At 35.2% G+C, this 13514-nt stretch overlaps 1 protein-coding gene across 7 annotated transcripts in view; it reads left to right on the top strand.

Annotated features, from left to right (window-relative positions):
• Positions 1-13514, top strand: part of NBEA (neurobeachin) — a 459554-nt gene that overhangs the window by 281238 nt on the left and 164802 nt on the right. The window lies entirely within an intron of this gene.

The following is a 13514-nucleotide window of genomic DNA, read 5'->3' on the forward strand; positions in this document are numbered from 1 at the left end:
AAAGAATATCTACAGAATATCTGGATCAGTTTAATAGTAAAAGTAAATATAAAAGAAGATCTACGTCTCTCTTATACTGTGGAGACCAGAACTGGATGCAGAAGTCCAGGTGTGGCCTCACCTAGGCTCAGCAGAGGAGGAGGATTACCTTCCCCAACCTATTGGCAATATTTTGCCTACTGCAGCCCAGGATCATTTCCCATTGCTGCAAGGACACATTGATAGCTCATGTTCAAGCTGGTGTCCCTCAGCACCCCCAGCTCCATTTTTCAGAGCTTCTTTCCAGCTGTGTGCTCCCAGCAGGTACTGGAGCCTGGGCTTATTCCTCCCCTAATGCAGGACTTAGTTCTTGTTGAGCTTCATGAGGCTCCTGTTATCCCATTTCACCAGCCTGCTGAGGCCCCTGGCAGACCAGTCACTCCTCCCAGTTTCTTGTCATGTGCAAACTTGCTGAGGGAACTCTCTGCCTCATCTTTAATGCTTCTAATGTCAATTTTCTCATGTTCAGTATAATAGTTATTGTTTCTGAAATTGAGTTTATTGTAGCTGCATAAGCCAAGACAATATTTTTGATTGTCTTTTTTCTCCCCCCTCAGTTAATGCACTACCTAAAAATTAGTCACATACACTACTACAATTTCATAAAATATGTAGTTCTGGGGAAATACAGGGTGACCCCTATCTAAGATAATTCCCCAAACTGATATTTATTTAAGTACTGCCTCAAGTAACAATACATTAGAGTAACTGAAGAACAAAAGCCCTTTTCTAAAAAGAAACCTTGTTCAACCACCCCATTCATTCACACAATTTTAGTCAGTAAGTAAAGACAAGATGACCATTAATTGTGAGCAGTTTTAAGAAATAGAATCGACTTTGTGGGTGGTAAAATACGCATACTTGATGTTCACTGGTGAGCATTTTAAGAATATGTATACAGTCATTAAATTAACCCATAACAATTCTTCCATGTGCCAAGTAAGTCCTAAATGGGATCATGCTGCCATGTGAAACAAGCATGTAAACATTTCTGCTTCAGTTGAAGCACCTAAAATAATACTTCTCCTATTACAAAACTTCTATTCAGTACACGAACTAGCTTCCACATTGATTGTGAAATCTCCAGTGTACTCTGAATGAGTTTATATCTGAATTGTGTGCCTAAACAAGTCACAAAAATGGGTTTTTTTAAGCACAGCAATTTAAGATTTTCATCTCTAGCCTTATAATTGTGGCCCAACAGTGCCATCCACTGCTTCACCAAATAAACTCCCAAATATTTCATCCTCACAGGATTTTAGGGAAAATATTACATTATAGTTTTGTGCTCTTAGTATTTTATATGGTAATTGCAAGATACAGTTTTGTCTAAAGAAATTTTATGAAAAACCTTACACTGGGTACTAGCTGAAGGATCTGCAAAATAAAATCTTAGTAGTGAGAATAATTAAATCTCAAATACTAGATTTGACTTGATCTTCTTTATAACATTTCCCACCCCACTCCCCCCAATCATAAATATGTTCTCGTTAAATAGATACCATAAATATATCTACCATTATGGTGATTCTTTTTCTTAAAACCCACTGTAATGTAATGAAAGGCACCTTCAAGAGGTAAATGGTAAAGGAATTTGCTTGGGTGGAGTACTGAAGACTGATGTGCTGAATTTTACTGAGCACTCAGTGTCTGAGCTTCTGCTCCATGACTAGGTCATAGAAATGAGTTGCAATTGCATTCTATCAGTACTTGCAGTCTCTAAATATCTTCTGCCTGTTGTATGTTGTTTCTAGCATATTCATAGGAATTTTTATGGCAGCTTTACTATCAGTTGTAAGTACAGATTTATTAAACAGTCAATTTTTTGTAATTATTTTCTTAACTCTTGAGTGTCAGAAGCTGTCTTTTGACTCTAATTCAAGTTTTTCATAGAGCTAAATAGGATATGAAAACTTTTTCCCTCTAAACCTCTGTGTTTGGTTCCAAATGCCTTTCCTCTGAGATTTTTAGGTTATCCAGCATGACCTGGGTTTTAGCTGCTGTTATTGGTCTGAGCTAATAGATTCTACTGCAGAACTTGCTGGCTTTTTACCAGCAGTTAACATAACTACCTCTTTCTTCATGTGAAAATATATGACCCCAGAATGTTCTTGAAGCCATGAAATTGGCTTGCAAAACTATTCCTAAGATCTAAAAATTGGAACCATTGTCATTCTTGGAATTCTAGCTGCACTTTTCTCCCTTCCACAGTCAAATTTTCATGTACAAAGAACACAATATATCTGTTCTGCAAAATGAAAGTAAATTATTTACCAAACCCAGTAAATTGCTATGATGAGAAATCTTTTCAAGCTCATGTGAACATTGTATGTGTTCTATTTATTCATTTCTATATCTGTTTGACAAAGAAATATAAATTCTTGACCCATGAATATTCAGTGAATCTCATAGAAACTTTTCAGAAGAACATTGTGTCAGTGAAAGTCTAATAATAGTCCTTCAGAGTCCTTCAAAGCTAGGTGAATGTAGGTCTTGGGACTCAGATTTTAACATGTGTTTTTCTAGTTTCCTATATTTTGTGCTTTAAAACTCTCTATTAAGGAGTAAAAGCACTTTAAAAATCTCCTTTGGCAATAGTTAAAAACATAAAATACTCCTTTCCTAAGTTTACTCCACTCTTCTTATTCTCAATGTCTTCACTGCAGGATCCCATTCTCCACTTTGTATGTAAGTGGGAATATGTATCATTAGTGTTTTCTGAAGACTTGGCAAGGACAGCATGTCAAGCACGTGAGTGGAATGGAGGGGCATTATTTCAGCAGTGCTGCACCCTCTGCATAAGGATAATTAGGAGATCACACTGTAGATCTAAAAAGACTTTTCTGTCCCACTCTTTCTGATGGTCAGTGAGAGAGGTGAGAGGCTTTTAGGCACTGGGCTCAGGTTTTTGTGAGCCTCTGGGCTACCTGCAAGGGTTAAACAAATATAAGAAGAGTCTAGGAATCTCTTCAATATAGGTGATTCCTTGTCTTTCCCAAAGAAAAGGAAACTGGTATGTATAGATTTTGAAAATAAGGGAATTAATTTTCAGAGACAGTAGATATTTTAAGATGACCAAGTGCTTTTACTCATCTTTTTACATTGCACTACTTAACGTTTATCACATAAAATCGATTTCTATTATATCACATGAAAATTCTTGTAGACATTTTATGTATAGAGTAAGATTTGTACACAAGAAATGAAGATTTAGCTATATATGCAATGGCTATTCCATATCCTTACAAGTAGAGTGAATTCTTCAATACCACTTATTTTGTGTATTTCATTATTTTATAGTGTTGGTTTAGAAATACACACAAAAAGTACCAGTGTAATGAGATAAACTGGATTTTCTTGTGAGTTTCAGCATGGTGCAAGTTACAGGCAGGGATGAGGATGGTAAAAGAAAACCAAATGCATTTCATGGAAAAAGTTCTCAAATACAGTACTAACCAGCATGATAAGGAAAACCCCTTGTTAAGAATTCTATCAGCCAGCATATTATGTGTTTCCAGTTTAAGTTTCTTTTTTGTATCACGCTCATTACATAATGACATGATGTTTTTCTTATCCTTACAGTGTGCCTAAAGAGTACATCTCCTGGTGTGTTTGCATAATACCTTGAACATCATCTTCAATAGATACACTTTCACAGCTGAAAGAACTATGCATAATACTCAAAAAGTCTTTTATTGGTGTCCTTTTTGCCGAATAGCACAAATCATTCAACCCTTTGCCCTTAAAAAGCTGATCACATTGTCTAAATATCATCTCAGTTCTCATCTAAATGGAAGATAATGTTATAGTGCTTGCACATTTAACATAAGCATAGAAATTTTGCAAATATCCCTTCAGTTGCATGCAAGATTTGTGCTCTCTTGTAATATTTGTGAAGCAGAATGAAAGATGTCACAGACCCCACATGGCAGCTTAATGGAAAGTGAAATAAAATACTGCTCTCCTTTTTTTTTACTGCTGACTGCTGCTTAGATTTTTGTGGGTTAGCTCTTCTTAATACACACTTAGGCCTTCTACCTGGGGCAGTGATTGCTGTTCACCCACTTCAATTATCTCATTGAGTTGTTTTAATGATAGACTCTCAGAATCTCTTGTCTTGTGTACCATTACTCTTTCACTCTTCATCTGCCGGTCTGCATGCAACAAAGATGTTCTATAACTGCAGCTATTTTTGCTAAAAAAAAAAATAAATTAGCAAGAAATACTTTTTTTGAAAGTATGCAGTAAAATCTGGTTCAAAACCAAGAAAATTGCAAAGCTTTGATTTTAATTTGATTAATATTGCTATCTGGATGGATAACTTTAATATATAACTACTATTGCTAGATTATTTACAGCTTGGAGGAATTTATGTGTTTACAGCAGCCTGGCCCAAACATAAGGGCTGTCTGCTGCTACTAGAGTGTAGTCCCTTAGCAGCTCTAAGATTTAAACACAAATATCACAGTGTTAGAGGCACAATGAAGCCTCACAAATGTGCATATCCTGTGGGTGCTGCCTTTTGTCTGGTGTTACTATAGGCATTGATCTAGGCTGAAATAGAAGCAATTCTTCCCACCAGCTACTTTAGCTGCTGGGTGAAAATATGTAAACCAGTTCTGGAGATGTGGTGGTCTACATGAGGAAAAACATGCATTTGAACACATAATAGCCACAGTGCAGCCCACTGAACCAGTGGGAATCTAGAAAGTAAATCTAGATGTTCTAATGACATTTTTATATTGAAAAATTTATTATTTATATATAGCATTGACAATCCTTTAAGGAAACATTTTTATGTGACATTACATCATGTTTCGGAGATTTTGTCTGTGTAAAGACTGTATAAGATGGTTTTTCTGTATGCCTCAGATGAGTTTCACTTGAAAAGTCTTTTATTGAAAAGGCTACCATTCCAGAAAGATAATGTAATTTCAGATATGTTGGCAAATGGGTCTCTCAAAGCACTGATCATGAGCTGTTGAAGCTTTCTTCTGTAAATAAGTAGTTTTGATAGAAATTGAAACAGTTGCATACCTGCAAGAATTATGATAGCTAGTATAAAAAATTTTAAACTTACTTCCTACACATTCCTTGCCTGCACTAGAGATTTTTTTCATTTTTGCTGTCCTATTATGTCTCTGTACAGTGGCTGTTTCCAAAGAGCCAATCTTTTTTGGATTTGAGAGCAAAAGCTTAAGTGATGAGGGGCAAAATTGCCTTCTAGCAAAGACATAATCACTCATGGCCACAGAAAAGGAGAATTAAAAACTTGCAGATGTTTAATATGCTTTTTCTTTTAAAAATATTCAGGTTTGGACCAGCCACATGGTTTGGAGACACTAATTTTTAAATAATAAGTAAGGCTTAGAAATGTTGGAGTAGAAGTAGTTTGGGAGGTAAGATCACATTATATAGAATAATAGAGTGGCTTGAGTAAAAAGGGATCTTAATGTAGTTCCAAATCCCTGTCATAGAGAGGGTTGCCACTGTCTTTTCATGGAATTTCATGAAATGCCATGCCATCTCTTCTATGTCACTGCATTGTCAAGCGTTTGTATTTTCAAAGAGTATTTCATTTATTTCCAAGGTTTTATCATTGTTAGCCTTTTCAATTAGAATTTTTTTTTGGTTTTGTGAACAGGAAGCAAAATTAAGGCCAGCATATGTGGGTGCAGTTCCTCAGTATGGAGTGTGCCAGTTTAGAAGTCTGACAACATTGATCCTGGCTTTAAGGTCTGCAAGCAGATAGTCAGAACATGTTTTTTCCTGGGGAATGTTGCTTAGGAACTAATCTAAAACTTTCCAGACATAATCCAGGCCTCAACATTAAGACGTGGCATAGGCATGTTTTTCACTTTTATGTCATCTTAAAAAGGTTTTATCAGATGCTATGTCAAAAGCATAGAGTGGCTTGTTTAGCAAATTTATTCCATTGTTTCATTACCATGTCATACATTTTGAAATTCAATCACCTTTTCTTTCTTGCCTTATTAATTAAATTTTCCTATTTGAATAGTTTGGTTTCCCTCTTCAGTGGCCTGTCTTAAGGAACCTTTGCTTACATGTGAATATCTTGAATCAAGAATAAATGAAATTCTTTTTTGCTGTCAAAACCAAATTGTGAAAACACATTGCATGCCTTTGAAAATCAGTACACTCTATTAGCAGACCTGTCAATATAAAAAGTGCATTCCATTTCCACCTCTTGCTCTAATAACCTTTTCTATGTTACTCAGAGGCAGTTCACATAATCAGAGTATATTGTCAGCTTACTGGAGTTGGGGAAGCATGAAATGAAAATCGCGTTAATATTGATCCAATTCTCTTACTTGCAAGTGTCCTTGATGTCCTTTCCACTGAGCAATAACTGTTGGTGTGATGTAGATATTTTCCTCTCAGCTATTACTGTACTTTTTTAAATAGCTAGAAACACACCTAGGAAAATTTTATTGCTCTTAATTATTTTTCTTGTTTATCATCTTTGCCTGTTGAAATTATCCACAGAAGAATTTGGTTTCTTTCTGTAATTTATCAAACTACAGTATGTGCCAAAATGCTGCCCTTCAAACTATCAGGGATTTGTAAAGGTTGTCAGTCATGAAATATGAATCCATTCCTCTGTGTATGCATTACAGTGGCAAACTACATCTTAATCCAAATATAAACATTTGACTGTTGCTAGTTCCCATTTGAGGGGCTTCCTCTGGTTCCAGTCAGAATGGGAGCTGCCTTTCAGTAGCCTGAAATGCATTGGAATATTTGCTGGACTGGGAACATCTGACTCTGTCATCCACTGGCTGTTTATGGTCAGGGCTGAATCAGTGCAGGATCCCTCTCATGCGCTCAGAAATCCTGAAATCTCAAATATGTATAAAGACAATCTTGACAACTGCTAAAAATAAATTTCACGACCACTCTGAATCTCAGTTTTTGTGTCTGGGAACAAAAAAAAAAAAAAGTGCCTAACATGGTACTTCAACTTTTATTTTTATGAGGGACCCTTTTTATTAATATAAAACACTTTGACTGCAAGTATTTTTTTTTTTAAATCCCTCAGCCTCATCTGAGAAACATGTTTGCTTTGGCCTTGCCTGTATTCTCAATCTCCTCGTTGGCATAGTCTGTGTCAGTCTCGTTTTACAGTGCAAAGCATCTGAGAATATGAAAAGGAAAAAATATAAAGCAGTTAAGTATTTATTTATAAATTACTTATATGAAGAAGATCATTTGGTCAGATGTTAGATATACAAATTAGAGAAAAATTGATGGAATGTCTATGATTAAATTTTCAGGTACTTATCCATTATAGAAAACAAAAATGCTATTTGGTTTTACTTTTCGTGGAAGTAATTTCCAATACAAATATATGCAAATTTTAATTTATATGAATTTTCATAGTTTTTCTTCCTCATTTCTTTAAAGATCCCTAATAATGAAAATGTGATTTAGCTTTCTCTGGTTTTTATTAAATCTATTTAAACCAGCCTTCCTTTATCAACAGTCACTTCTCTGATTCTCTGGGGAAACTAAATTATATGCCAGTCAAAGCTGCCCATTGCAGAAACACATTGCAATTTAAATAACAACCCCAGCAGGCTCAGGTGGGGACAGCTTGTTGGGGTTGGCTGTGATGTGCCAGCACTGGGCTGCTGCGCAAAGCCAAAAGTTGGGTCCCTTGAGCCGACCCAGGGATAGGTGGGGCGCGTTTCCCAGGGAGCGAGCACAGCCCGAGGATGGCTGGCTCCCGAGTCCTGCAGAAAGATACCAGGCTGAGATAGAGTGGTCACCATGTCGATGATTTAATCTCGCTGGGTTTCGTAGAGGTCACTTTACAGACTCCCAGGCAGCTGCTCTCCATAACTGTGACCGCTGCGAGGGTACCAGTGCCTAATCAAGTTACTGAAGATTAGCAATGAAAGCTTTATGTATGTTAGAATACACAAAGCAGGAAGACAGATTATCTAGCAAATCTTTTCTTTTTCTAAGTATTTTCAACTATTGTGAGTGTTGAATGAACAAAAAATGTAGATAATAGTAGTACATTTTAATTTTGTCCATAAATAAGCTTGGTTCTTCCTGTAGAAGTTAGTTTGTGAAATAAAGAAAAAATATCTCTCAAAAAAATGCTTTGCTCTTCCAAACTCTGTTGATAAATTATATTTCACCTGTGATACAATTTCATGGTTCACATCATGAACTGTCAGGTAGCCTCCTGTGAGGAGCTAATTCTGAATTCCTTTATTTAACAAATCAGTGGAAACTACCTTATATGACGAAAATTCAGCAAGAAAGTCAGTGTTCTACAGGGCAGTGCATACTGTAAGATCTGTAAGGAGTAAAAAGCAAGTTTACCCTTAAAACTTTCTGAGGAGAGGTAAGCTTTGCAGAAACTCTACTTTAGCCACTATAAAAGAGAGTTTTTAATTAAATGCAGCATTTTACTGTAAAGAGAACAGACTTTACTTATGTCAAATGCTCCTTTAGAAGCCACATAAAACTGTAAAAGACAGTATATGAAAAAGGTTTCTTATAGAAAAGAAGAACACCATCCCATGAAGCAGATTTCCAGATGTTTGGAAACATTAGAATTTCCTGTCAGTATATTTAGGTAACATTAAAATGAGGTTAACTTTCCATTCTGCCATCTCTCTTCAAAGATCAAAGAGCACTCACTACATAAATTGCCTTATCGGTAATTCGTTGAAGTAAACTATGGAAACAACTTTATAAGAAGCAGTAGTCTCCTTTTGTTGGCCACAGTATTACCAAGCAAACTTTTCTTAGCAATAACTACATTTTTTAACCTCATTTTTTACTAAATGCAGAAAGAAAAAAGTATAAAACACTATATTTGGATATATAGTAAATGAATAGAGGAGAGAGCTAGAAACCCCCTCACTGTGTCCAACTAAATCAGAGTAATTAGTTTAATTCTTTATGAAATAAGTGCATAAACATAAAATAAATCAATAATATTCTGTGTTTGTACTGCTAATTTTAAAATTTTATTTAGGGACAGGTTTTTTGGATCTGGACCCTTACAGTGTCTTTGAACTGTAGATTGCATCCCTAGAACCTATTGTGACCTACAGAATCCAGCAGGGAATTCATCGATTTAGTTGAAAATGGAGACTCAAAAATTCAAATAACATAATGAAAACACTCACCTAGCTCACCCCTGTTTCATAAAGCATTGCCTATATTAAATACTTCTAGTGGCTATAGCTGAAAATTAACATTAGATTCTCCTGTTCTTATTAGGGAAATTATTAGGGAAATGTATTTTGAGGGGTTGTGGTAATGGTTTTTGTGGTTCGTTTTTGGTGGCTTTTGTTTGGTTTTTTGTTGTTTTTGTTGTTGTTTTGGTTGTGGTTTTAGTTTTGTGTTTGGTTCTTTTTGACTGCTTAATAAGTTCTGTTTAAGGAAAAGACGCTACTAGAAGAGATTATTACATTCTTGGCAATGTTGAACAAGTTTACTGTGCAGCTCATACAATCTTTTAGACATAAAAATTGCACACCTTCCCACGAATATTGGGGTTTTGTAGAGGAATTTTGGTTGGTTTCTTTAATTTCTTTTAAAGGTGACCTGTTTTCAGTTATCCTGAAAATGCTGCAGAAAGACAGTTTGTAACATGCACATTTATAAAAATAATCAAGTGTAATGAAAGAAGGATTTTTTAACAGCTTATCTAGTCCTGTGCATACATTCTTTTGAAATACATTTAAGACAGAGCCTTTAAGTTTCAAGAAAGTAAGTCAGCAAATCCAGCTGGACTTCAGGGCAATCTGAGTGACTTATTGCCTCCAAAATCTTTGCAAAATGTAGTTTTAAGAAATACTTAACTGCTTGCTTCAAGGCTCCTTTCCAAATCCCAGTCTATCCCTTAAGTCTATCCCTTAAAATATCCCTTAAGAAGGAACTTAATAAGGACAAGAGCTGATAGCATCTGCCAATTCTAGTTCTGTGCCCTCCAGTGTCACAACATTGCTTTCTTGAAATGACATCTAGTTTTGTTTTATGGTTTCTTTTTTTAATGGATTTGAAACATATTCTAATTAGACTTAGTACAATTTCATTTTGTGCCTTTAAAACACAGGGTCCTTGCGTACTAAAAATTTTGAAATTAAATGTCCGGCCATAGATTTAATTTCATAGTAATTTTTCTGAAGCTTTGAAAAAAAAAATTTAGTTTTGATTTTTTTCCAACACACCGAAATATCAATTATTTATTTATTCATTTCTTCTTTTTATATCACTGTTAACAATAATAGACATCATTTTATGTCATATAATTTTTTATTCAGTTTGTTGTCTGGATTTAAGGAGACAAGTTGTTTTTCTTCTTTTTCTTATTTGGAGAGTTTCTCTTGTTTTAAAACCTTTTTGAAGTTGTCTTGAAATATAAAAATAGAACATCTGTGACAGATCTGTTTTGAACATATTTCACATTTCAGGATCCAAGGAGATCTGGTGGTCTGTGGTATTAGCTTGTTAATTTCTTGATGAATGGCTAGAAAGGCCACGAAGTGCACTCAGTACAGCACGTCTTCTGAAGATAGATGATCTCAAATAAATTCTATTCCCAATCAGTTTTTGATTTGTTAGGTGTTAAACCATTTCTTTGTAAGGACAGTGTTTACAAGCCTTGTAATGAGACAGCCCTGTGAGACCTTACTCTTCTTGCTGTAATTTTGATAAATGGAACTCTAATTCATAAAGGATATAGTGATTGAAGGGCAACTCCAGGTCCTGTACACTTTCATTTAGATAGATGCTTGGTACAGTACAGCACAGCAAAACTAAGGTGCACTCAACAGAGTGATAAATTTTAACAACAGCCAAACCAGAGGGGTTTTTCCATCAGGACAAAGAAGGACTATCTATTATACTTCATAGCAACAAATGTATTTTTAATATTATAATCCAGAATGGATTTTATATATATTTGTCTGGCTGCTAAGCTCCAAATTTGCCAAACTAATTTAATGCCTTCTACTCTACCATGTTTTTTATACCTGTGTGTGGCAATATTTCTGTAATCTGGTACACTCATCACAAAGAATTTAAAATACCCTAATTTCAAGTTCTTTGGATGTAGTTTCAATGTTAGTAATGATTTGGAGCTTGGGACTTTCTTCCTGGTAATTTAAAAAATATATTTTCATGCATAAATAATTTTATAGAATTGTCATAAATCAGTTTCTGAAGTAATTATTGACTCTTACTCCAGATTAGTGCTTTTCAATCAGTTAATTTGATTATCTCATTTTATAAAGCTCAGAATCTTACATAAAACTGATTAGAGCTACCAAAAAGGAAGGAAACAGTGTTTCGGTGCTTTCTTCCTCCACCACGTTAGTTCATCTCGGGCCCAGTCTCCTCTGGTGTCACAACAGGAATTATTACTTGTGGCAAATGATGCTCAACTCCTTCACTGTAAACAGAAGTATACCAAGATCCTGACCTATGGATTTAATATGCAGAACAATTCTGATGTAATGCAACTGAAAATCTGTGACAGCACATTACTTTTTTGTGGTTTTTTCCTAACTCTGACCATTCTTACTTCTTTTTATGAATAAGGAAGAAAAAAATAAATACAAACCAAACAAACAAAAAAAAAATTCCAAAACTTGTGCTAATACTGAAAACTTTTCCAGCAATTAGTTAATTGAACAAGTTTTAAATTGGGCAAATAGTTATAGTTAGTTGAATTAAGTAAAAACCTTAAAAAAACAAGTGAGGTAATAATCATAGCCTAGTAAGTGAACACAGCAAAACACAGCATATTTAAAATACAGCAGCGCCATCTTAATCGCTATCAGAATGGTCCTAATGGAGATAACAGCAAACAAGTCCCTAATTTTGAGCTTGGTGAACAAAATAGGTTTTGATTACTTGTTTATCTTCACCTTTTCAGAGTTTCAGAATGTAGTTTCAGAACCAGCAATCGAGTTAATAACAATAGTATCCAAAACCTTAATGTTAGGGTACATAAAACATGAGTTTTCTCAGCTTGTGATGAAGTGGCATGTTAGCAGTAATCTTCAAACAGAGTAAACACTCCCTCAAAGATATGCCTCCAGCATTTTTATTTATGTGGTGTGACTCTCCTGTGCACAAACTAATTAAAAGACTGTAATTAATTATAAGAGTAGGAGGTAAAATCATAGTGTCGTCCCAACTGCTTGCAATAACAAAACTGCCTGATACATCAATTCCATTCCATGTATCTGTCTTCACTAACCTGTCTGCTTCTGTATTCCTCTTAGTTGCCCTGTATTAATAGGGGGCCATGAGTCTTAGTGGATTTTACCTCAGCATTTTACATCTGCCATCATAGTTTTCATCCTGTTTAAATTCAGGCATTGTGGAAGACAAACAAAATCCACATGTGCATAGTTTTGCCTATTTTCGCACTCATTCTGTAGCTTAATAGGAGGCAAATTTCCAGATTATCCTACAAAAAAAGAGAGATAGTTTAGAGGGTTTATTTCTTGATTGACAGCAGTGGAGATGCCCAGGTCTTGTATAGTCCAAGGTGAAGATGCAGGGTTTTCTGCTTAAGAAAAAAAATAGAAATCTTTCTTGTCTGAGGCTACTGTGAGTCCATAGTACTGAAAATAAAACTTATGACCTCTTCCAAGCTAAGAAATACTATGTGGAGGTCACAACAGTAACATGAAAGGTATTTATGATATAAAACCTAATTATGATTCTGTCATTTGACCACACTAGGATTTATTTTTTGCATCATAAGAATAAAATCGGGCAAGTTCCAATAAGATATTCCCAAAATTCAATAAGTTAAATCTCCTGCCATAAGGAACCATCAGGCTGAATAGAAAAAGCCAACTGTAGTCAAGAAAAATGAATATTATCCATGAAAACCTTTAGGTAATTGGCACATATCCACGTACTGCCATTTTTATTGTGTTGCTTAAAAACACACACACAGATGTGCACCAAAGTTCCCTCACCATGCTTGTCCTTTTTTTCAATCTTTTCTGAATCTCGGCATAGCCTACCTTGCTGTTACTGTGTATCAGAGATAAACTAACTCCTGCTTCACCACCCTGTCCCTCCTATCTGAAAAGACAAAAATCCTGAGAGATTTTGATTCCTGAAAGCAGCTTCTTTATTTAGAGTAGGTGGCTTGTGCTCTCAGGTCAGTCAAAGTCAGGGCACCAGGAACCCAAAAGAAATTCCTGCTGAATTTGTTGCAGGTGGAAAACTAATGGAACAACATTGAACACAAAGTAAATAGCAATTATTAAAACCAGGAGAGTCTTTGTGGAAAAGTTTGTATTTTATTCGGGACAGGACAGAAGACAGAATAGACCTGCATATTTTGTAAACCTCGGTAAAGTTTTAGAAAACGTTCCTTCTTTTCTTTTTGATAAAGATGATTTATACTGTAATGTTTTTACTACTTGACTGTCATTGTTTTATATTTAAAATATTATTCA

Source organism: Agelaius tricolor, unplaced genomic scaffold (assembly GCF_023055355.1).
Source record: "Agelaius tricolor isolate 1412-34295 unplaced genomic scaffold, bAgeTri1.0.p SCAF_26, whole genome shotgun sequence".
NCBI lineage: Eukaryota > Metazoa > Chordata > Aves > Passeriformes > Icteridae > Agelaius > Agelaius tricolor.